This window comes from Saccopteryx bilineata, chromosome 2 (assembly GCF_036850765.1).
Source record: "Saccopteryx bilineata isolate mSacBil1 chromosome 2, mSacBil1_pri_phased_curated, whole genome shotgun sequence".
NCBI classification, from domain to species: domain Eukaryota; kingdom Metazoa; phylum Chordata; class Mammalia; order Chiroptera; family Emballonuridae; genus Saccopteryx; species Saccopteryx bilineata.
In genome coordinates this window covers 234,501,431-234,525,128 of record NC_089491.1, presented here as the reverse complement: position 1 = coordinate 234,525,128, position 23,698 = coordinate 234,501,431, and the positions used below count along the sequence as shown (strand labels likewise).

General features: G+C 48.4%; 1 protein-coding gene across 3 annotated transcripts in view; it reads right to left on the bottom strand.

Moving 5' to 3' along the window:
• The window catches only part of PKNOX2 (PBX/knotted 1 homeobox 2), a 262,352-nt gene that overhangs the window by 89,576 nt on the left and 149,078 nt on the right, over nt 1–23,698 (bottom strand). For 2 of the 3 annotated variants that reach the window (XM_066259631.1, XM_066259633.1), the window contains exon 3: nt 6,482–6,585. The exons of the other annotated variant lie outside the window; for it this stretch is intronic. The gene's annotated coding sequence lies outside the window, so the exon portion shown is untranslated. The remainder of the gene's footprint in view (nt 1–6,481; nt 6,586–23,698) is intronic. 3 annotated transcript variants of the gene reach the window in all.

The following is a 23,698-nucleotide window of genomic DNA, read 5'->3' as shown; positions in this document are numbered from 1 at the left end:
TGCTCTCTGTGACTATCTCCACTTGGCCTTCTTTCCCCACGCTACCCATGGTTTTTGAGGGACCACCTACAGCTGCACAGAAGCCCCTGTTCTGGAGGGAAAGATGCCCGTGGCTCATAGGCTGAAAGGTACCTGGCTCTATCCTTGGAAAGCCTGTGTATTGGATTTTTCAGGTTGGGAATCCCGTCCTTATGGGGCATCCCATGTTTTGTCACATCTCCCCGAGTCCTAGCCTTACCCCCTGTGAAGAAGTCCCTTCCTGCTTCCTTTCATTTCAGGGTCCTCTCCTTCCTCGTTCAGCCCGGAGAGAGTCCAGGCAGCAATCTGAAAGGCTGACCTCTTCGCAGGCCTGTAGTGGGTTGCTACCCACAGCCTCTGCAGCAGGCAACAATGTAACACAAGTGCTGGGGACTAGAGCTGTGTTCCACCTCCCACTGGCTTTTGGCTGTCCCCTACCAAGCCCTTTTCCTCTCCTACCTCCAGCCAAAGGGGTCTATAGTTCTCTGGCTTCTGACAGGGAAGCCGTAGTCATATGCTGGCCCTTTCTGTACTGAGGCACCAAGAAGTATTTCATATTAGCAGCAGAATCTTTGAATACTAGCAGTTTGTCTGACAATTATAACTCGCACGAAACGCTATTTCTGCTTTTTGCAATGACAGCTTATTTCCTATCATTGTGGTCTCAGTGGAAAGAAAGTTCAGCATTTGATGCAAAATCCTTGTGGGTTTGGAGTTCAAGATTGTGCCACTACTTTCCCCTCTTCTTTCTCCAGTAAGATGGACCCACTTCTCATGGCAGCGCAAGGACCAGAGGTGGAAGAAAAGAAGATAATTTTGCCAGTGGACTCTGGCTCTCAGGGACCAATTAGGATGCTCCGACCTAGAACAGAATGGTCCTCTGGGATCTGAGCACTTGTTAATCTGGACCTTCCAGTGTCTGGCCCTCAGAGAAAAGAAGTGCAGCATCTTGACTCCCAGGTCTAGACGTTCTGTCCAGAGCAGGTTGGTCTGGGCAGGCAGGGCAGCTACACATGAGCTGTCTGCTCCTAGAGCCAGTCTCAGGATAGAAAGGGGGAGTAAATGGGAATTCTCATCCAAGACGCCACCCCAAGGGCACAAGGTGGCTTAAGGCAGGGGGCAGGTTCCTGCTATGGGCAGGCCTCTTTGATTCTCTATTTTTAGAGCCTGGCTGTCTCAGGTCGGAGTATCTACTGTCTCTTTGTCACTGAATGAGACACTTGCCATGGTCGGGGGTCATCTCATCAATAGGAGCTGCATGTGCATGTGAGCTGGGCAAGTCTGGGGAGCAGGGGAGAGGCGCCGAGTGGGGCGAAGAGAAAAGGGGGCCCATGTAAGAATGATTAAGAGGGTCAAGGAGAGAAGTCCCCAAAGGCACCATTCAGGGCATACTGAAGCAATGGAGGGTTCAGGGAACTGTCCATAGTTGGAGGCTGGGCACTACAGCTGCCCAACAGCTTAACCTCAGCTTCCTTTACTCTCCATACCCTCTTATCCCATCCCAGGAGCAGCATGAGGTCTGATTTCTTCCTGTTCAAATGAGAAAGCCTGCCTAAGTCTATGCAGCAAGTTGGACTTGGTCCCAAGTCCAAATTCCAGGTCCCAAGTAACAAATTCAGTAATCACTTACTGCATACCTACTATGTGCAGGCTCTGTACTAGGCAGGAGAAGTTCCAGAAGAATAAAACAGAAGCAATTGAGCAGAATAAATAGAGAAACAATGAGATGAAAGCTCCCAGGAGCTGAAACAAGACGGGTGACTTCAGATTTAAGGGTTCCCAGGGGCTGAGAGTAATGAATAAAAGAAGGGAGTGCGTAACCCTCAAGCCTCGACATGCAGTGCTGAAATTTCAAGACTTCAAAAGAAAAGAAAATTAAATGTTTCCATAAATTCTCATTGCAAAACTAGAACTAAGACAGTCAAATGTGGGATTCTGAACTCAAGTCAAGTTTGAACAAAATAAAGATTGTTTTGGACATGTAAGAACTCAGGGTTTATTTTCCACCCATCAATATAAAAATACCCAGAGGTGGCGTTCCAGCAAAGAAAGCAGTGGGAAGTAAAGGTGTGGGAGGAAGAGGAGGATGACTACACAACATGGACATGGGCCCAGTGTGGCCCACTGGGAGGGAGACAGTGGGGACAGGCCATCACCCTGGGGACTCAGGACATTCTACAAAGAATTTCATTTCCTTTTTCACAGTTAAGTGACACTATTTACTTCTTAGTTGAATAATATTTCCACTTTATAATCACCCTATCGTCAGAATGCAAAGGTGACTACAGTTCTGTAATAGAATATTAATCTTCTAAATCTTAATGTAAAGATATTAAATATATTACTATTATACAAAAATAATATAATTATATATAATACTAGGTAATACATAACATATATCATATAATGTGTGTACTATATTCTATATAATACTCTTTATTAAAAACAGATATTGTCAAACATAGTTTGATAAAAGTAGAAGGGGAGAAGGTGTGTTGACTCCTTAGCATTCACAGCCAGAGCTAAGAGACAAACACATACACTCTGAGAGAGGGACTTAAATATATTATCTAACATAAGAAACACTGGCCACCAAATAACTAAAATCAGATACTGTTGCTCACTGTAGTTGACTCTGGATTATGAACCTTGTGGGTAGAAGTAGGGAAAGAAGGAACACTTTATTTTATTTTATACCTTGCACATTGTTTGCTTTTCCTCACATGTATACTTTAATTCTAATTTTAAAAATAACTAATAAAACACCTATATACAATAATACTATGTAGCAGTTAAAATAATAGAGTAGATCTACTTATTTTGACCTAGAAAGCTGTCCAGCTTGACCAGGCAGTGGTGCAGTGGATAAAGCATCGGACTGGGATGTGGAGGACCCAGGTTTGAAGCCCCAAGGTTACCGGCTTGAGCACAGGCTCACCAGCTTGAGTGCGAGGTCCCTGGCTTGAGCGTGGGATCATAGACATGACTCCCGTGGTCGCTGGCTTGAGCCCAAGGTCTCTGGCTTCAGCAAGGGGTCACTCACTCTGCTAGAGCCCCCTGGTCAAGGCACATATGAAAAAGCAATCAATGAACAACTAAGGTGCTGCAACAAAGAATTGATGCTTCTCATTTCTCTCCCTTCTTGTCTGTCTGTCCCTACCTGTCCCTCTCTCTGACTCTGTCTCTGTCAAAAAAAATAAAATAAAAAAATAAAAAGAAAACTGTCCATTATATAACCTACGTTAAGAAAGCAAATTTCTGGAACAGTATTTGAAACAACCTTTAACTATGTTCAACTAAACACCAAAACCAACACGGTGCTGTCCCTTCCTGTGGTCTCTGCCCTGGTCTGCTTTTGGAAGTCTTTCCTCTCTGCTTTCTGTAAGATGCACATCACTTTTGCCACAGTTAGGAGCTATTTTATGTATGTTTCAAGGAACAAACATAGCTCTTGACTCTAAGTGGTCAGTCCAGAGGTTGGCCTGGATGAAGCTGCTCAGGGGCTAGAAGTCTTACTCAGAAATAACTGCTGGAGAAGCTGAGTGAAGGCGGAGAATCCAAGAGTTACAGATGAGACTGAAAGGTGCCTCAGAGAGCTGGACCAGCTCCCTCATTCACAGCTAAAGTGTAAGGGGGGCCTGATGCAAGCTCACTCCACTAAATCAGTGTCCAGAAAAAAGAGAACTGGGTTTGTTAAAAACGGAGTCAGGAAGAGGGCCCCTGAGAAGTTGAAGCCTGGAGCAGAGACCCCCTGGGGACATGGTGCAGTGGGGTGGGGTGGGTGAGGCACAAAGATCCATTTCAGGAGCTTTTCAGGATGCAGATGGCTTGACTTTGAGGGGTGACATGGGAAATCAGACCAGATCACACTTCCTCCATGCCTGTGGAAAGAAGCAGCTTTACAATGGGCAGGGGGCAGCATGTTGGAGCTGCTGGGCCAGGGCTTGGAGATAAACTGTGTTTAATGGACATTTACCATGTGCCAGACATTGTCTGAGGGGCTTTCTAGTATATCATCATGTTTAATACTCACAAAAGCCCTATGAGGTATAAAAGTTTGTTCCAATTACGTACAGACAGTGATGGTTAGAAAACTTAAGTATTTAGCTTGCCCCGAATCCCAATATCAAAGCTATGTTCTTAGTATGGGTTGTTCTAGTTCCAAAGCCCTGGCTTAAGCACTCAGAGGGCTTCAATAAATATATGTTAACTAAGGAGAAGTGTGTCTCCCAAACTGGGACACAGTTAATCCTGTTCCCTTCCGGAACTCTCATTATGGAATCAGTCTGTCTGCTCAGTCCATGAACATCCAATGCATTGGCTGGCTCTTGGGAACCAGGCTTACACATTGGCCAATGGGACTCTGAAAATTCCCCCTTGGAGGGGACAGAAGTTGAGGTTCCCTTTCGCATGGCTCTGAGCACTGGCATTGCTTCCTAAGGACACAGGGCCCTGTTGTGCCAGGGCTTGGAAGGAGGTGGGCGAGGACGGAGCCCAGTGCAGAAGGAGAGAACTGTGGTAGTCCCTGTTCTTGGTTTTTAGGTGCTCAGCTCTAACCTGTCCCCTGCCAACCTCCAGGGCCCATGAATTGCTCTTGCCACCCTCAGATATTGCCCCGGCCGCCCCCATGTCTCCTGAATACCTGCCCATACCGAGCCTCTGACTTAGTGGGGGAGGCAGGCCCAGGAGTCTGTATGTCAGTTAGGGTTTGCCATGGACACGTGGAGATCATTAACAAGGCTTATTTTAAAGTTCTAATTGCAAATGTAAATGCTCCTTAAACTGGTGTGGAACTGCTACTCCCCACCCCTTCTGGTGCCAGCTTTGCAAGGAGAGGATTAGAAAATAAAAAGGGGGTGGATTATGTAAGCAAAACGATTTTAAAAAAAGAGAGCAAGAGAACTAACAATTTAAGTGAGACAGCTGGTAGCTCCTCTGATTGCCACACTTCCAGCATTAGTTGCAAAAATTGTCCCTGCCAATTGCACCCATCCAAGCAAGAGTGTCAACTGTATTTAGTGCCCAGAACAGACCAGACTAGCAGTCACTTGGCAACACATTTCAGTGGTCAGTGTGTGTGTGTGTGTGTGAGTGTGTGTGTGTGTGTGAGAGTGTGTGTGTGTGTGTGTATGTTGGGGGTGGGAGTCAAGGGTGCTATCTGACTGTCTTTCCATGGAAACTTTCCATTCTACAGAAAAAAGCCCACAGCAAGAGTTAGCACTCCGTAACCCACTCCCACCCTTCCCCACATTCTATCACATAGGGAGGGCAGGGCACTGCCGTGCTCCCAGACATCGTCTGGCCCGTTTGGACTCCAGAGTCTCCTCATCTTCTTCAAGCCCCCACCACAGCCATTGTCTGCAGGGAACTCCCTTCCATGTCACTGTGCACCAGGCTCCAGAGGTCACTGGAAAGATTGTCAAGCTGTTTCCCAAATGGCCATCATCCAACCCACACTTACTGAAGCCTTGACCCCTCTAGATATGCTGTTGTCTCTGGCTTTCACCTCTAGGAGCCACAGCGTGGTTCCAGCATGCTCCCCACCCCTTAATGCACCTAGAACACAGAGCTTCCCAAACAGCCAGAGGGCATAGGAAGAGGACTCTTGGAAGGTGGTCCTCTTAGATATCTGTGGCTTCACTAACTACCTGCTCAGGAGCCAGGCCCAGGAACACCCACCTTTCTGGTTAACTCTACCTCTCCTCCAGGGAAATCAGCTTTTGTAAGAATTTTGGCAAAAATAACTGCCTCCCAAATGACAGCTGATGAATTGTGAGGTCACGGTGGCCCTAAGACAACAGGAAAATTTACAAAATTCTGGGCAGGGTCCTTTGGAGTTGGGGTCCAGTCACATCATCACATATCCAGTCCTTATCTCCACATACTGGAAAGAAAAAAGTGGTTTTGGATAATTGGTTTTCTAAATCCCTGCCTATACTGATGCATCTCAGAGATCATGAAGTCACTTAAGGGGATTTTTAAAAACCCTATCAGATAAGAGGATTAAATGAGATTTTCTATTCAAAATGCTTTCTACATTCTAAAGAACAATTTTGAGTTCATCAGAAACACCTGGGATGCAGTTTACTCCACATTCATCAAAAGAACTTGGGGTGCAGACTCCTGGGTCTTAACCTGGACCCGTGGAATCAGGGTCTCTGATGTGAGGTCCAGGAACTGCATTTTTGACAAACACCCCTAGGTGATAACGCTCGCTCCAGAGGGGTGTTCAAATGTTATCCGCACCATGATGTGAGCAGCCTCCCACCCATCTGTGCCTACAACAGTCTATGGTTCACAGAATGTGAGGAAGCAAGGCAACCCAGTCGGTGTGGTGTTTTCTAAGGTTGCACATGCTAAGTGTCAGCTCGTGTTATGGGCTGGTTCTCAAGGCTTTCAGAAGAAAAAATAATCTGCCCGGAAGGTTTAACTATGTGTTAAAGGACGAAGAAGCATTTCTTACTGTTTGGTGATCCTGGCGGCCTTCTGAATGGCCCTCAGGAGACTCTCCCCTGTCTCACTTCCAGCTGGGCCAGAAATTCTTCCCGTCAGCGACAGCCAGCGCACCTGTGGGAGAAGGCAGAGCAGCTCTCAGAAGGGCAGCTGGAGGCAAGGGCCCAGGGGCAAGCCAGGGGATGCCCACTCCGTGCAGCGCCCGCCTCCTCCCCAGGCTGGCTGGACAGGATCTGTTCTGTTTGTTCTGCAGCCTTGCTGCCTTCAGCACCCCTCAGGTCTCTCTCCTCAGTGCGGCTGCTGGGGCCCGCTCAGCCACTTGGGACTGCGGACCCAACACTGCGGAGTGCCCTGTTGTCACCTGCCTGGTTTCCTGACACAGGTGTGCACGCCGCCCCTTCTCCTCCAAGGTGTGGGCAGGTCTCAGTGATTTCTGGGCCCTTGTTTTGAACTATAGAGAACACAGAGGAAGGGGTAGAAGGTGCAGCCTTTTCAGATTTGCGGGTGGGTTTCAGAGGTCAGGAGTCCTGTCTGGAGACACTGTCGGGTGGAGGAAGGGTGCCTGCGGGCGGCAGGAGAGGAGGCAGGAGGGGAAGGGCCCAGAGCAGACATGAGCACTGAAGGACAGCCTGTGGCCTCCAAGTAGCCATTTATTTTTAGATTAAAGTGAATTCATTGTATTTCTCAATATTGGAAATGGACTAAGGTGTTGGAAAATTGGGGTTGGTGGTCAGTGCTGTTATAAGGCTTGGCCTGACGTTTCCCAAACACACATCAATTTCTTCTCGTGGATGGGGTTCCTAATTTGACTCCAAAGAGGCAGTCTTTGGACCAGAATGGCAGGGTGATGGGGTGGGAGGCTCTGCTCAAGGCCGGGCTGCATTTTCAGGGCAACATCAGGGTGCATCTTCAGCCAAGAGCCCCGCCCTACACCAGAGGTAAACGCACCTCTAACATTCACTGTCCCATCCTAGTTAACACCATCTTAGTCTCCCCATAAAAACACATTTGCACCTTAGTAAAGAATGTAATTAACTAGTGACATGACAACAGGAGGAGCTAAGCAGTGGCCCAGGCTGGGAGCTGTCGTGAAGAGTGGAAACTTAGACATTTGCCTGAATAAGACTTTCTGGCCTTCCTTCCAGTGTGTGTGCATGCATGTGCGTGCATACATGTGTGTGAGTGTGTGAACGTGTGCACGCAGTTGCGTGTGCACTGCAGGGAAGTGTGGGACCCTGAGGGAGGAATGAGTTCCCTGAGAGAGGAAGCTGGAGGATGCTGGAAGAAGTTCCAAGGGAAGGCAGGGTGGTTAAGGAACAAAAGCGCTCCCCAGTCAAACAAAACCTCTCCCCTCACACCCCAAACTCTCCCCAAGGTGAGCTGAGGGTACATTCAAAGCAGCAGGAGACTCAGGTGCCCTGGCATTGCCTGCCCTGGGCAGCCCCATGGAGGGCCCAAGAATCCGGACTGATTGGGAAAGACAGTATGTTTGAGTGCACGCCTGCGCCAGCCCGCTCCCCGCCCCACAGCCTCATCTGTGAGTCCGCGGGTGACTCCCGCTCTCTGGTTCCTCCCCTCCACATCCCACCCCTCGGCAGTCAGGGTGGACATGGTATTTTCTCTTTTCCATCCCCAGCGACACAGACTACAGAGGGCCTCATCATTGGCCATGCGGCCAGGCCCTCCTCCGCCCCCGCGTTAGCCCCTTGGCTGCCTCCGGACTCAGCAGGACTTGGTTCTGCACCCATTCACGCCAGACCCGCAGCACAGCCATGAGGAACTCAGTCCCCTGATGGGCTCCCACTGTCACCTCCTACTATAGAGCTTCCAGTGGCTTCTTACTCACAAAAGGCACCAAACGTGTGTTCACTGACTGACTAAGTGCAGCCTCCAGTCTGCCCCTACCCGGCCTTTCCAGACGCATCCCTTACTCTGCCTGCAGCCTTGGGGCCTCCACCCACACACTCCCCTCTCTCCCGCTCCAGATCCGTCAGCTCTCCTGCTGCCCAGGTCTGGGTTCCTACCTGACGAAACTCTGACCTTCCTCAGCGTTCAACTCAAACATTCTGCCTTTCTCCTCAAAAAGTTTTATCTCACTGTTTCTGGGTAACACACTGCTTGTCATTCTGATGGCTCTTGCACAATCACGTCTTAAACATCTCTCATCTCTTCCCAAACCAAATCTTTGGGCAAAGATTCTGGCTGCTGTCTGTATAATTTTTCAGTTTGCAAAGTACTTTCATATGTCATATCTCCTTTAACCTTAAATGATAAAGGTTAATATTTTAATATAATAACTTAAGTTTATTACTTTTACAAAATGATACATGCTATTGTACAAAAAATAATAAGTAAGGAGAAATTTTAGGTCAGTTGTAATCCTATAATACTGAAATAACCACAGTTAATATGTGGAGTAAAACTCTTCTTCAAAACAGTGTCACACTATACATACTGTCCTGTAACCAGCCTTTTATATTTAGCAACATATCATAAATACCATTGCATATAAAGAAAATATATGTGATAGTCTTAGTGGCTACATGACATTCCATTCCTAGATGTACTGAAATTGCTGTGATTATTTCCAGTTTTTGCTATGATCAATAAATAATGCTTATTCTCGTAGCCGAGTTTTCTCCAGATTTGATCACCGCTTGTGACAAGTTTCTAGATGTGGAGCTGCCAAATCAAAAATGTTCACTTGAAAGAAATTTTACAACTTAACTTGCAGAAAGATCCCACCACTTTATGAGGTTACTGTGCAGTGTGTAAGAGATGCTTGTTCCCATTTTACAGATGTGGATAACGAGTCCGAGGGAGGCTGAGCACCGGGCATGCCGAAGAAAATAACTACCAAGTAGCATGTCTTCTGACTCCACACGTTTTGCTCTTACAACCTCCCACTTCTCTTTGCTCTTATATTTCTTACCAGTTCAAAGGGAGTGCCTGCTGTAGTCAGTACTAAGTAAAGGCTGGGCTCCCCGAGGAATGGGCAGAGGTGATGTGCCCTGTGTGGTGAGCTGGGCCGCTGCTGGGGGCTCTGCGAGTGTCCGCTTCCCTCGCCTCCTTTTCCAGGTGTCTGAGGCCTACCAGCAGCAACAAAAGTTCTGTTCTTAGGAAGCCTTTCACTATTCCCTCCTCCCCCTCCTGCACAGGTGCAAATTGCTCCAATTTAGCCTCATATATTAAGAACCATGTGCATACAAAGATGAAACACACACACACAAACACACGCTCTGCCTGTCTTCAAGGTGCTCAGTCTGAATGACAGAGGAAAGGATTGTACCCTGTGATGTATGGATGGTGTTGCTTCTGGTTGTTGGTCTTACCGCCCTTCCTCCACCACAATCCATGGAGGCAGGGACAGGTGACTGAGTCTGGGTCAGGGTTGTAGACAGAGGAAGCCCAGCTAGCTTGGTGTGTCCTTTAGCCTCTTAAAGCTGCTGTCCTCTCTGGCACCGAGGGCCAGAGTCCCTTCCCGGTGTCTGGCTGCAGAGTCTCATGCTTTTTTTTGCTGGTCTTTCTGCTCCAGTTGTACCACTGCCTCCAGCCACACCCCTAAGATGGCACCAAACTGAGGAGCTGGGACCCCTCAGAGAGAGGAATCACGCCCGTATTAGGGAAGAGAAGTCAACCGCACTCCCCACTTAGGGACTAATAAAATGTACATGTGAGAGACGAAGGACAATCCGAGAGGACACTGCATGCCCCCAAGCGGTGCACATCAGGGCTGCCGCACACGTGAATTCTTCCTTCCCAGAACCGCAGCTATCTGGCTGCCGGCCACCTGGAGATAGCTTCAAGGCCAGAATACAGCCTGCAATCTCCTTCCCTCGCTGCCCTGTTCCTCTGAACACAGGGAGGTTCCTCACACCGCAGAGAGCACTGCGGAACCGAGAGGCAGAGGGATAGAGTCCGGGGTTGGAGTGAGCAGACTGCCTTGGGCGCGGTCCTCCTTCCCATCCCAGCTGCCTCTGATCCACTGTTCCCGCCACACCTGAGCCTGCCTTATCCTGAAGGAGGGCCTAGGTGTGCCTTTTTATTTTGGGGTGGTTTTTTTTTTTTGTATTTTTCTGAAGTTATAAACGGGGAGGCAGTCAGAGAGACTTCCGCATGCGCCCAACCGGGATCCACCCGGCATGCCCACCAGGGGGCGATGCTCTGCCCATCTGGGGTGTTGCTCTGTTGCAACCAGAGCCATTCTAGTGCCTGAGGCAGAGGCCACAGAGCCATCCTCAGTGCCCGGGCCAACTTTGCTCTAATGGAGTCTTGGCTGTGGGAGGGGAAGAGAGAGACAGAGAGGAAAGAGAGGGGGAGGAGTGGAGAAGCAGATGGATTCTTCTCCGGGAATCGAACTTGGGACTCCTGCACGCCAAGCCGACGCTCTACCACTGAACCAACCGGCCAGGGCCGTCTGGGTGTGCCTTTTTAGATCTTGACCAGACAGAACCCACCAACCTCCCTTTTGTCGCCATACAAAGCCCTTCTCTAGAGTTTGCCAGGCAGCCTGCAGGACTACTGCCGCGATCCTGGGGCTGGGCTTGCACCCGACTGATGGGCACCCTGACAGGCAAGGAGGCAGATGGACAGAAAGGTAGAGAAAGATGGGTGGGAAGACACGGGTTCATGTCACCTGATGGCCCAGATGTTTCAGGGGACAAATAAGGAGTCAGGAGCTTCATCTTAAAGGTAAAGTCCCTCTCTTCCCACAAGATCCACAAGAAATGCAGCAGCCACACCCCTAGCTCTTCAGGCCCCTCCCCTCTTTGCCTAGCCAAGGTCATTTTACCAGAGTGCCCTCTTATAGCGGACCCCCAGGGAGCAGCTGTGCCTGTTTTACAATTGGTTCTTACACTCTTTGAAGATGAACAGGATGGGGTGAAGACTGAGCCTCTGGAATCTGCCCAGAGCCCAAACCAAAGGCTTCTCTCCTGACCACTTTGGGGAAAGTGCTTCCACCCTAATCTATCTCAGAAGCAAAAAACCACACATCTTCCTCTCCATTGGCTTAACCCTTTGAGTAGTACAAACATTCATGTACATCCCCATGTCTCCTGACCATCCAGAGTACGATCTTAACAAAAAATTTTATTTTAAAAATGTGTAAGGCAACATTAAAAAAAGGCAAATGTATTTGTTTCCACAAATTGGTTATCAAACAAACATGATTTTAAGTTAATAAAACTGTAACTGTAACTAATTTCATTTTTTGAAAAAACACTCCCTGGGGTCAGCAAGCATGAAAAAAAAAACTCACTACTCAAAGGGTTAAGAGCCCGGAGAGAGTCAGTTCTTACTCGGGAGCCCACCCGAGGGCCTGCTCTAGCGTACAGTGATGGGAGTGTGCTTGCCTTCCAGGACCCTCAGGCATTTCCTCAATGGTGGACTCTGGGGACAGTCACGCTCCCCCCACCTCCCTGCCAGGGGAGCCAGCGGGAGCTCGGCAGGTGGTTCCAGGTCCACCACAGGTGTGCCGTGTGATGGTGGACAAAGCCTCTTTCATTCTGTCCCATCATCATCCTCACCACCTTCACCCTTCAACGTTGCTGTTTGTAAACAAGGTGCTGGACCTGACTGTGATTGCTTTTCTGTCTGCTCTTGATCATCCCAGAGAAAGCTTCAAATTTTAGAGCATGAGGCTGATCTCAAAGAGACCAGATTTTACTCCCCTAGGAAGAGAAGGCCTCCTTAGAGGCTAAAAGAGTTTACAGATTTGTTTATACTGTTCCTTCTCTGCTCAACAATCTATAATGACTTGTCAGGGCCTAGCAAGACAAAATCCAAATTCCTTAGCCTCCATTCTTGTTCTCCATAATCAACTAAAACCTACCTCTCTTACTAATCCCCAGGTCCCAGCTACGCCTGGCACCTCTGTCCCACAACCAAACTCAAACTATGTCTGGACCCTCTGTTCCCTGCCCAGGCCACATGCCTCCTTGAGGTCATTTGCTCCCCCTTCCTCTCTGCTGTCCAGGTCCAACCCTCAGACAAACTCACATTCTACCTTTCTCTGAACCTCTGCTTCTTTCACCCCCACCCTGTGAAAGAAGGCCCCTTAATTTTACTCTACTGTGCAAACTTCTGCGTTCTGTATTCATCTAAATTTCCTTAATGACATCACAAGACGCATATCTTTAATTTCTCTTATGCTTTCCACATATTTCTAGGTTAGTACTCTGCCTATGAACATCATTGAAAGTGTCATTTTTATCACACAAAGAGGAACCACTATTGTAAAATACTAAATCAGATCAGTGCTTAGGCAGTGCAGTGGATTTCCTTTCCTTTTGTGGGGAAACCTTCGAACCCCACCAGAAGCCCTTTGAAAATCTTTGCAGAGACCACCTGTCTCCACCCATCCTTTCCCCTTGGGTGGGCTCAGTCCCTTCTCCTACTGCTCCCTGCCATTTCTTTCCCCAGTGGTCAGACCCTCTGGCCTCAGAGGCCCCCCTCCCTCACCCAACCAGGCTGCAGAATGACCCTGGTTTGAGACAGCCTTTTCAGCTCCAAAAGCTCTCTCCAGAAGCAGAAGTTCAGTGCACTTGACACAAGCTTCGTATTCTGTTTGGCCTACAGGTTGAGTGACTCCATGTCCCCTCCTCCATCTCCTGTAGCACACCTTTGCTCAGCAGTGGCCTCCTATTGGGTCCCCTGCAGGCTACTCTATCCTGCACAAGTGGCCACAGAGATGGCAGCAAAGAACATCCTTTGCGCAGTTCTCTTAGCACTTATCCCATCAAATGCCCATCTGTCTGCTCCATTAGATTATGTAATCATAAACTAACTCTCAAGCCTACATATTTCCGTAGAGCCCAATAGGTATTTTGGACATATTAGCTGTTCAACAAATATTGGTTGAATAAAGGAGTAAATAAATAAATATATTCAGGAGAGATATTATTTAATTCTTCCAACAACCTTGTAAATTATGGGTTATTAGTCCTGTTTTTAAAAGAAGAAACTGAGGTTAGAAAAGTGACTTGCCCACAGTCACAAAGCTGGTTAAGGGTCAGAGTGACAGAGCAGAGTCCAAGGGTCGTATGGTGGCCGCCTCTGCACCCTGCCCACCACCTGCCGCCCGCCTGCCCTCCCTTCCTGCCCACCCAGTCAGGGAAGGGTGCACAGAGGCTTACTGCCTCTCCTTTACTTTGCTTGGAAAATAAGACAAATTCTTCCCTTCATCATTTGGTGAGTTGGTGACATTTCGATTGACAATCTTGGAAAAACCTCTCCTAGGACCAGTCTTGGGTCTAGACTGTGATAACATTGCTTTATTGGAAAAGGATGCTAAGTGCTGAGCTCTAAATGGCCTTTTTCATGGAGTAATTCATGCACATTATGAGAAATAATTTTTTAAAAGAAACATTGATCTTCACAATGATAGAAGCGGTAACAACATACACCCACACCCACAAATAGTCAGAGACACAGTCACGGACCTAAGAAGGTACAAATCTCAGTTTACTGTCACAGTCATGGCCACACATCCCATCAGAAGCCCAAAGATTCCTGTAGGATCCACACAGAGTGCTATGGACACACACCTGCAAAACAGCCTGATGGCTCTGACTTTCCCTTCTATGACTTCCAGGGTAAATTGCAATTTTCCCCACACATGTAAATTTCAGTCATTAAGGAACGCACAGGAAGCATGACATTGAACAGATTATCTCTCTGTGCCTCCCTGCCTTTTCAGGGCCCCTTCCTCCTTCAGTAATCACACTGCATGTGGCGATGCTGCCGCCTGATGACCTGCACCCAAGACACAAGGCCCCACTTGGGGAGATTTACACCTTGTGTCTCACAGAGGTCTCAGCCATAACCTGCTCCTGGAGGACAGCGGAGGAGCGATGACAAGGACGGGAAATAAAATGTCTGTAAAATACTCATTCAGACGCTACTCAGAAATGAATCTCAGATATGGGAGGGATGGTAAGATAATTTTACTTAAAATACCTTTCTCCCTAGGCTGTTTGTGAAGAATTACACTCAGAGCAGAGTCCAGGATTCCTGTTCTTGTGCAATCAGCTACTGAGAAACTCAGAGAAGCCAGTAACTGCACCTGAGCCAAGACACCTGGCTACTATGTGTAACTCTCCTGTATTAGCTCTGGATGTGACCCTGGGCACATTGCTGTCTGGTCCTCAGTTTCTCCATCTGTAAAGTAGGACAATTAGGACCAAATGATCATTTGCATCATGTTCTCATCTGGAGACCCTTTACTCTGCATTGGCCAAAGTTAATAAGACTTCACATACCCCTGTATCTGTGCAATGATTTAGGTCCCATAGCAGGTCCAGCCACATCAATTAGTTTTTTGCTTGAGCTTCACAGTAATTCTGTGAAGCTGGTAATGATTATAGGATGGATGCTGGACATGGCCTTTCTTAATCCCTCCCCAAACACATGGCACCATGGTCATAGATCCCGGTCATGAGCCATGGAACAGAGAGTAGTAAATCTGTAACTAAGATTTTACTAAGAACAAAGGAATTAAGTCACCAGATATGTATCATGGAAGACATGTACCTTTCTCCCTACACCCTGCACACCTGCTTGCTTGCACGTAGACAAAGAGTTTCACTTAAGTAACTGCCCAAGGCTTAGTTATGTAAACCATGTCCAGTGGGACACAGAGCTTTCACTGACCCACCATTATTGGTGCTGCATCTGTATGTAAGTAATAAAGGCTATGTTTGCTCCATCTGGTCCTCCTTGTGGTTTCTTTGTGATCCCGCAACAACACTATATTAATTTTCTAGGACTGGACCTACTTCATTACTATTGGTGTAGTGGGCAGAATTCTGCAATTCCAGGAAACCCCCAAGTTGAGTTGACCCCCAATGATATTTCAAGTGGGGAAATGCCAGCAGGGAGTCTCAGGCTGGCTGGCTAGCTGTATGTAGCATGGTGTTGCCACACTAGTGGACTCTTCGGGTCTGGGGGGATGCCCCTGAAAGTCCCATTAGTGTCCTAGCCACCCCGAAGGTAGTGGGGGACCACTTGGAAAGGAAGACTTAAGGGGAGCCACAATGGTGCTTGTGTGGACCCTCTTGAGGACCTTGCACACCATCATGCAGAAACAGCTGCTGAATCAAAATACAGTGTTTGGAGGAGGAACTTAAGGAAGAAAGGGACATGCAGTTTATGCAATCCGATAATAAGGAGGCTTTGGGAAAATAGCTGGAACAGACCAGTGAGCAGTAACAGAACTGGCTTGCCACTTTGCTCACATCCAGGGCCACTCCTTGGCTCTGGCCCAGGTCAGAGCAGTGGTCTCTTAAAGCAGGTGGAACCCACAGAAGTGGGACCTGACTGCTGAGTGTCTCTGACTCCAATTATGACAGTGAAATAATGGTTATTAATGATGAGGAGGCAGAGGTGCTTCTGGCAGCCTGCCCAAAGGGGTGCAGCCTCCCCCCCCTCCAGCACATCCACACCACAGCTTGGCCTATATACTCAGGCTGAGCTTGTTGGACTGGTGGCTAAATTCCACCAGAAAGGCACTGAGAGCATAGCCACCTGGCTGGTACACATGGCTGTGGACGGTATTTCTCTAAATGAGAGGAGCTATCCCGAATGTCTTCTCTAACAACTCACCCCTCACTACACCAGCGGATACATGGTGCCAGCCTCCAGGCCATGCAGACTACGTCCCTGGGGATTTGGTTGATGGTAGGGTGCCCCACAGTATGGCCCAATGAAAGGGATCTCCCATCCTTTTTGGGGTGGTAGACGACCCTCGCAGAATTGCAGCAATTCATCCACAAGTTAGGCATGTGGAACACTATTTACAATCCTAATATGCAGGGAGCAGACTAGGAGTCCGTTACGGCTGGCATGACGGACCGCGTGGTGCAGACGGCCCTTCCCGCCTATCTCAGCACTCTCATTCCCATTCTTTCCACCCACGTGGGGCAGCCAGTACAGGTTGTAGCCCAAACAGTCGCCGATTTAAGAGAAGTAGAAATTATGAGGCCAAAAAAGAGGACAGGACAGGTAAAGGGAAGAAAGCAGAAAAAGGACGAGGAAAAAGAAAACACTGCCACTGGTAACGGTGGGCCCATCAAGGTTTCCTGCACCAGCTACAGATACACCTTATGAAAGTGAGAGTAGACACTGCCAAGTTTGATGGGCAGCCCATTCGGGCCCTCCTCACTCTTTGGCAGTAATTAAGGGAAGAACAGAAGTGACAGCCCTTGCCAAAAACAAGTGTGCGTTCTTTAGAGTGGACTCCGCCCGCAGCCACTGCTCCATCGGCCCCAGCACTGCGGGACTCCTTCTGCGGCCATTGCTCCATCAGCCCCACCACAGCTGGACATTAAGATGCCCTAATCTAGCTGCCACCTGCACACCTGGAGGATGACCCTTCCTTGGTGTTGACCTTCTGCTCCCCTAGGAAACAGGCTGAGGGACCCAAGTGCAGGGGACCATTGGGGACTGGAGGCCACATGTGGAACTAGCCATCTATTGGTCCCCATGAAATGTCCACCAGGTATCAGCTGAGTGTACACCCATATGTGGCAACCCTGACCACTTCGGGAGGCCTCTGTCCATCACTGACGGCAATGGGGGATCCATCATTGGTGTGGGAACTATTACACTCATCCATAGGGTGAGATGGCTCCCTGCCCCCGGCCTTTTCGATTGTACGTCTCTCCCATTCCTGAGTATATTCTTGGAATTGATGGACTGGCAGGCATGTGCTTGCAAACTACCAGTTAGGAATTTTGCTTAATAGCAAGGGTAGTAAAGGCTGTCCTACAGGGACATGCTCAGCATGCCCTGTGCAGCTACCATCCCATCGACGGGTGGTAAATGTCCACCAGTACTGCCTGCCAGAGGGGCGTGCTGAGAAAACAACACGTATACAGGAATAGGCCAAAGTAAACATAATTCATCCAGCTCACAGTCCCTGCAACATGCCCAGGTGGCCCGTCCACAAGCCGGATGGCACCTGGCGCCTGACCATGGACTAGAGCGAGTTAATCAGTATCACAGGCTTCCTAGATGCTTTGAGTCACAAGCTCGTGACGTATAACTATGTTCTCAACCTAGCTAATGCCTTCTTTTCTGTAGCTATTACTGAAGATAGTCCAGACCAATTTGTTTTTACTTGGGAGGGGTACACGGTGAATGGATCTTCACCATGTTGCCTATGGGACACTTGCACAGTCCTATCTGACACAGGCTCATGGCAACTGATTTGTCGGCCTGGTCCAGGTAGGTAGAAGTGCTACTGTATCATTACATTAATGATGTCATGCTAACCTCTGACTCTCCTCCCGCCCTAAAGAAAGCAGCTCCCGCTTTGCTAACCCACCTCCGACAGCAAGAATGGGAGGTCACCTAGTGTAAAATGCAAGGCCCCGGCTTATTTGTCAAATTTTTGGAGGTTATCTGGTCTGGTAAGACAAAGGTGGTGCTGGCCTTGGTCATAGAAAAAGTACAGGCCTATCTGTGACCACGGCGGGCTAAGCAATTGCAGGAGTTTTTAAGTTTGTTAGGCTATTAGAGGGTCCTAGTTAGTGTGGCCCTTTTATGCATAATTGCAGAAGGGGAAGCCTGGGATTGGATGGAGCACCATGAGGCAGCTTTTCAGGCCACTAAGTGAGCTGTAGCCAATGTCCAGGCTCTGGGCATAGCTGACGAGAGTCAACCATGTGAATTAGATATTCATGTAACACCTGAGGAATATGGTTGAAGCTTATGACAACATCAAGGCAGAGGGAGGACACCACTAGGGTTATGGTCCCAACTGTGGCTTGAGGCCAAGGGCCAATACAGTCCCATTAAACAACCAGTAAATGCAGTGTACCAAGCCCTGTTCGTGACAAAAGCCAAAACAGAACCAGCCCCAGTCAAAGGCTTCACCACCTACTTCATTGCCACCTGGGTGCAATCGGTCATTCAATGGCCCAAGAGTGTGGCGGCACAGACACTCGCCCTGACCAAGTGGAGTGTGTACGTCCAACAGAGAAGCCACCTCTCCACTTGTCTCTTAAGCAAAAACCTACAGGCCTTTCTAGAGCCAATGACATATTAGGACGCTTGACAACTAAAGCTCGAGCCAGAGACGCTGCTGCCATCACCCATCCATGAAGGGAAGCCACCTGTTCCATCCCCATGGCACACCGTTATGTATCAACCTGTGATGGAGAACATCTGGCTAGACAATGGGGAAGGACAGAGTAGCCAATGGGCTGAACTCTAGGTAGTGTGGATCGTCATCACACTGGAGCCTGGGCCACTGACCATCTGCACCAACAGCTGGGCAGTATATAGAGGACTGACACTTGGGAACACTCAAGATGGACAATATGGCAGAAACTACTCAGGGCCAGATCATGTGGGCCTATCTGTGGTGTATATGCTACTAAAAGACTTTGACCATATTCCACATCAGAGGTCACCAACCCTTACAGAGTCTGGGCAATGACGAAGAAGATGCCTTGGGGAGAGTCCACCAGTTAGAAGATGCTCCAGCGGCAGACACTGCAGAGTGGCTACATTGAAAACTACACCATACGGTCAAAGGACAATGTGGGAGGCACTAAAGGCTTGAGACTTCCTGCTAAGATACACAGAAGTAGTGAGTGCCTGTCAGCAATGTCCGGTGTGGGCTGAGTGACAACCACATTCCCTCCCCCAAAAAGTGGGAAGATATGCTGGGGCGGGATACCCCTGACTCAATGGCAGGTGGACTACATTGGACCCTGGCTGCACAGTGGGAGGTCCTGGTTTGCCTTAACCCTCATAGATACACCACAGGCCTACCTGAGTGGAAAGGCTAACCAAAAAGCAACAATTCAAGGGCTCAAGCAATTGTGTGCCCCATATGGCACCCCAGGAGTCATTCTCACCTCACTGGACACTTAGTATAAGAATAGGCTGAAGCCATCCACATCAACTGGTGTTTCTACCTCCCGTACAACTCAATGGGTGCGGGTTCACAGAGCGTTACAACGGCCTTTTGAAGAACGCCTTACAGACTGACACTCACTCCTCCCAGGGTTGGAGAACATGACTGGCAGATGCCATCTGGGTGCTAAATGAATGACCGCAGGGAGGACAGACAGCTCTACTATCATTGCTAACCCAACCGTGGGTGGTGCCCATTTTCATTCAGATCCTGGCCAGCTCAGACTTCAAACCAGGACAGGGGCAACTGTGTCAGGGACATGGTCCACCACATTCCGGTGTCATATCCTGATTCAGACGTAATACCAAGGGGTACTTGCTGCCTCCATATGGCAAACCAGAACTCCTCCTCACCATCTCTCTCTCTCTGCAGGGAAACAAAATGAGGGGGGCAGACACAGGCCTGGTACTGTGTGCCCAGCCAGGCCCCACAGAGTGTGACCCTTTTGTTGCAGGGCCACACAACTGCATGCATCCTGCCAGATGGCGAAGATCTCCCACTCATTGCTCATTTGTCTTACCATCCTTGGTCTAGGTGCCTGCAACTCTTTTCTGCAGTGGGCAGATCATTTCATGGACATCCCAAATCAAAGCGCTTGCTAGGTATGTTGTGAATTCTCTACACCCTCCACCGATGGCTTGCCCTAGCAGACTCATCCCATGAAGCACACCAAATGGTCCTGGTTTAATAGCTGGAACTCCATTTACCCAGCATTCAACCAAACCAAAAAGGTAAGTCTTCCAGCTCATGCATGAAGGAATACAACAAGTTGGCAATAGAACCATCAATAAGACATGACCCCCTAACCTCCTGATGAATGTCCCCAGGGGCCAATTTTAGATATGCTTTAACTGGTTTAGTAGGTTTCCTTCTCCTTTTGCTTGTTTGTGCCTGCAGTTTGTACTGTATTTGTGGTGTCTGGATGCAATATGCTATAATGCTCTACTCACACAGGGTACTTGCAGAAGAATCACGTGTAGATTGTGAGGTAGAAGAGCAATGTTGGGTTGAACTGTAGGGTTGATGCTGGACATGGCCTTTTCCCCACCCCAGCCACATGGCGTGTGGTAATGGATCCTGGCTGCGACACATGAGATAGAGGATAGTAAAACTGTAACTAAGGTTTTACTAAGAACAATGGAACTGAGTCATCAGATACATAACAAGGAGGGACAACACAGAAACAGCACATGCCCTTCCCCCTACCTCCTGCTCACAGCTTCCTTGCACACTGACAAAGAGTTTCACTTGAGTAACTGCCCGGGGCTTAACTATTTAAATCACAAGCCCACCCAGCAGGGCATGGAGCTTTCACTGACCCGCCACCACTGGCGATGTATCTGTATATAAGTAATAAAGGCTATGTCCGCTCCATCTGGTCCTCCTTGTGGTTTCTGTAGGATCTCACAACAACACCAGATCCATTTTCTGGGTCTGGACCTCCTATGTTACAACGTGGAAATTAATATTCCCATTTTACTGACAGAATAAACAAAACTGAGACTTAAAGTATCTTGGCCAAGGTTGCAAAAAGAATTATTACTGTTCAAATTCCATGAAATTAAAGTCATCCCCTGGGCACCATTCCCTATTTAAAGAGGAAATAAAATGTACAACGTATCTTGAAAACTCTGGAGTTTGGAAATTGCCTTCACATTGAGATGGGAATTTTCTACTGCCTAGGTTGGACTTATTAAATTGTAACTGCAATTGCAAAGCTTCTAATGCCTTTTTGCATGGCTAGGGTAGTCCCAGGTCAAGTGTTCTTTCCTTTAGGAAAAGATTTAACATCTTTGGCTATTAAAGGAAAGACCAGGACTAACTTGGGGAGGGGAAAGATTAAAGAAAAAGAAACTCAACTGTACTCATTCAACAAATGTTTACTAAATGCCTGCTACGTTCACAAAAAGATATCTCAGCACTGATGGGCTCATGTTCTGACCAGGGTGAACAAAGATGGGCGCTGTAGACAGATGATAAAAAGGTGCACCAGTAAAATCTAAAGTGTCAGAAAATAAGGGGCGAGGAGAACTATTAGGAATTTAAAGTTCCCCCACTAACTTCCTGGAAAAACTCAGCTGTCCAAGATGAAGGAGCACAGAACTTGGAGCAAAAGGGAGAGAAATAAAGGTGCTGTGAAAACAGGCCAGACTGTGGGAGAGACACAGTCAGACACTCCCCTGTGAGGACAAGAGAGAGATTTGGGGACATCTCAATATGAAGGCTGCCTTGCTCCTGCTCTAGTATCTCCTGGGGCCTGCCACCAGGGTGACCTAGGACTCGAGTGCAAAGTTCAGGGGCTCCAATCCTCAGCAGTGGCAATAGAAGCAGAATCAGAGATAGTGCCGTCTACCATGTTGTAATGCAATGGAGTTCTAGGAAGAATGAGGAATAGTTGAGTCTATTATCATTTAATATTTTGATTTTTTGTTTATCATGTATTTTAATTAATTTTGATTTTTAAAAGTATGGCTTTAAAATGGTCCTCTTTATTACTGAGTTTTGGGGTGCCCCCTTAGATTGTCTGCCTGAGGTGAGTGAGCTGGCGTGGCTCCCATGTCAGTAATAATGTACACATGCAGCAGCTTTGTTCCAGTGACAAAGAGTGTGGTCCATGCCCACTGGGGAAGCTGTGCAGGGAGAGAGAAGGAGGCCACTCAAGCGAGATGGGGAGGAAGGAGCAGGACTCATTTCAGACAGGACCGTGAAGCAAGACATGACCTGGAGAATTCACCCGCCCTTCTTCTGTTGGACTGTGAGGAAGCTGGACTTCCCTCAGCATGGGAGGGAATCTCACATTTTTCTACTGAGATACTCAATGCACTCCAGAGGGCTTGGGGGTCACACTGGTGATGGCACACAGCTGACTGCTCCCCCTTCTAACTCTGCAGCCAAGGGTTTGCCACGGTAAACTGTGAAGGCTCAGAGTCCAGTGAGAACCCTGTACCCCATCAGGGTCACATCATGACCAGCACCCCTGCTCTGATCAGTGAGGGAAGAGGAAGGGGGTCATTAACTGCAACTGTCATGTGTCTGCCTAAAAGAAAGGGAGTCTCCTGAGGACAGGGAATGGAGGGGAGTGTGGAACGGAGGGAAAGGTTCTGGAATGAGGCCTACGTTCATCGTGCACACTGGCAGTCTAGCTGCAAGACAACTGCCCATGCCTGAAGCCAGTCTCCTCTCCTCAGGCTGCTCCCTGCTCCTCCGCAGAGCCTCTGAACCTGACAATAAACGTTATGACCTTAGATGTTTCACTCCTATGCTCAGAAACCTTATTATTTAAAAAAACAAGTCAGGTACTTGAGACCGTCATGGTGTGGCTCTTACCTAACTTTCCAGGCTTATTTCATATCTCCCCTTCGAGTCCTTAGGTCAGGGTCTGGCAAACTACACCCAGGCAAATCTGGAGGGTATCTGTTTTGTAAATAAGGTGTTATTGGGACATAGCCATGTCCATTAGTTTAGCATTGTCTATGGCTGCTTTCCAAGACAATGGTGGGATTAGTAGTTGCAACAAAAACCCTGAAATATTTACTGTCTGAAATTTTCCATAAATAATCATTGAGCCTGGTCTAGGTTACAGCAGTGTGCTTACCCTCTCCTGCAGACTCCGTGCATAGGCACCTCCAGGCCTCAGCTGGTTCTACTTGCCAAGCCTGGGTTGCCATTTTCTCAAGTAGCTGAAAGACAGTTCATTCTTCAAAGACTCAGCTTAGATATTATTTACTCTGTGATGTCTCCTGAATTTTTATAAAGAGTTGTTCATACCCCATCACAGCCATGGTATATTACCAGGGTAGCAATTCTACACTTGGTGCTAAGTTCATTCTGACTTCTGTGGGTTAATTGTGTACTTATCTAGCTCCCCCAGGAGGCAGAGTGCTCAAAGGCAAGGCCAGATGGGGGTGTCGGCCCCTCAGAGATCTTTATCCATAGCATATGCTCAATTAATGTCTGCTGAAGTGCAGGAAGGAAGGAATCTGGTCCTAAATGAGACCGGAGCAGCAAGCTGGAGTGACCAAGAACAGAGGGGCCCTTGAGAAATGGAGAGGAGGCACTTGCCGCCGCGGAGCTGCATGCTCGTGTCCAAGTCATTATGTTGCACACCCAGCACAAGAGGCCGTGGTGGTGTTGGCGCCCCCAGGACTCCCGCCGTTCTCTTCCCTGGCTCCCCTGCAGCTCTGCCAATCCACGCACTTGCTTTCCCCTGACATGTCCCAGGCAGGCCGGCGTCTCCATACATAGGGCCCCACATACATCAAAATGCTGAGCTTGCAACGGTCAGAGTGGTCATGGCCGCCT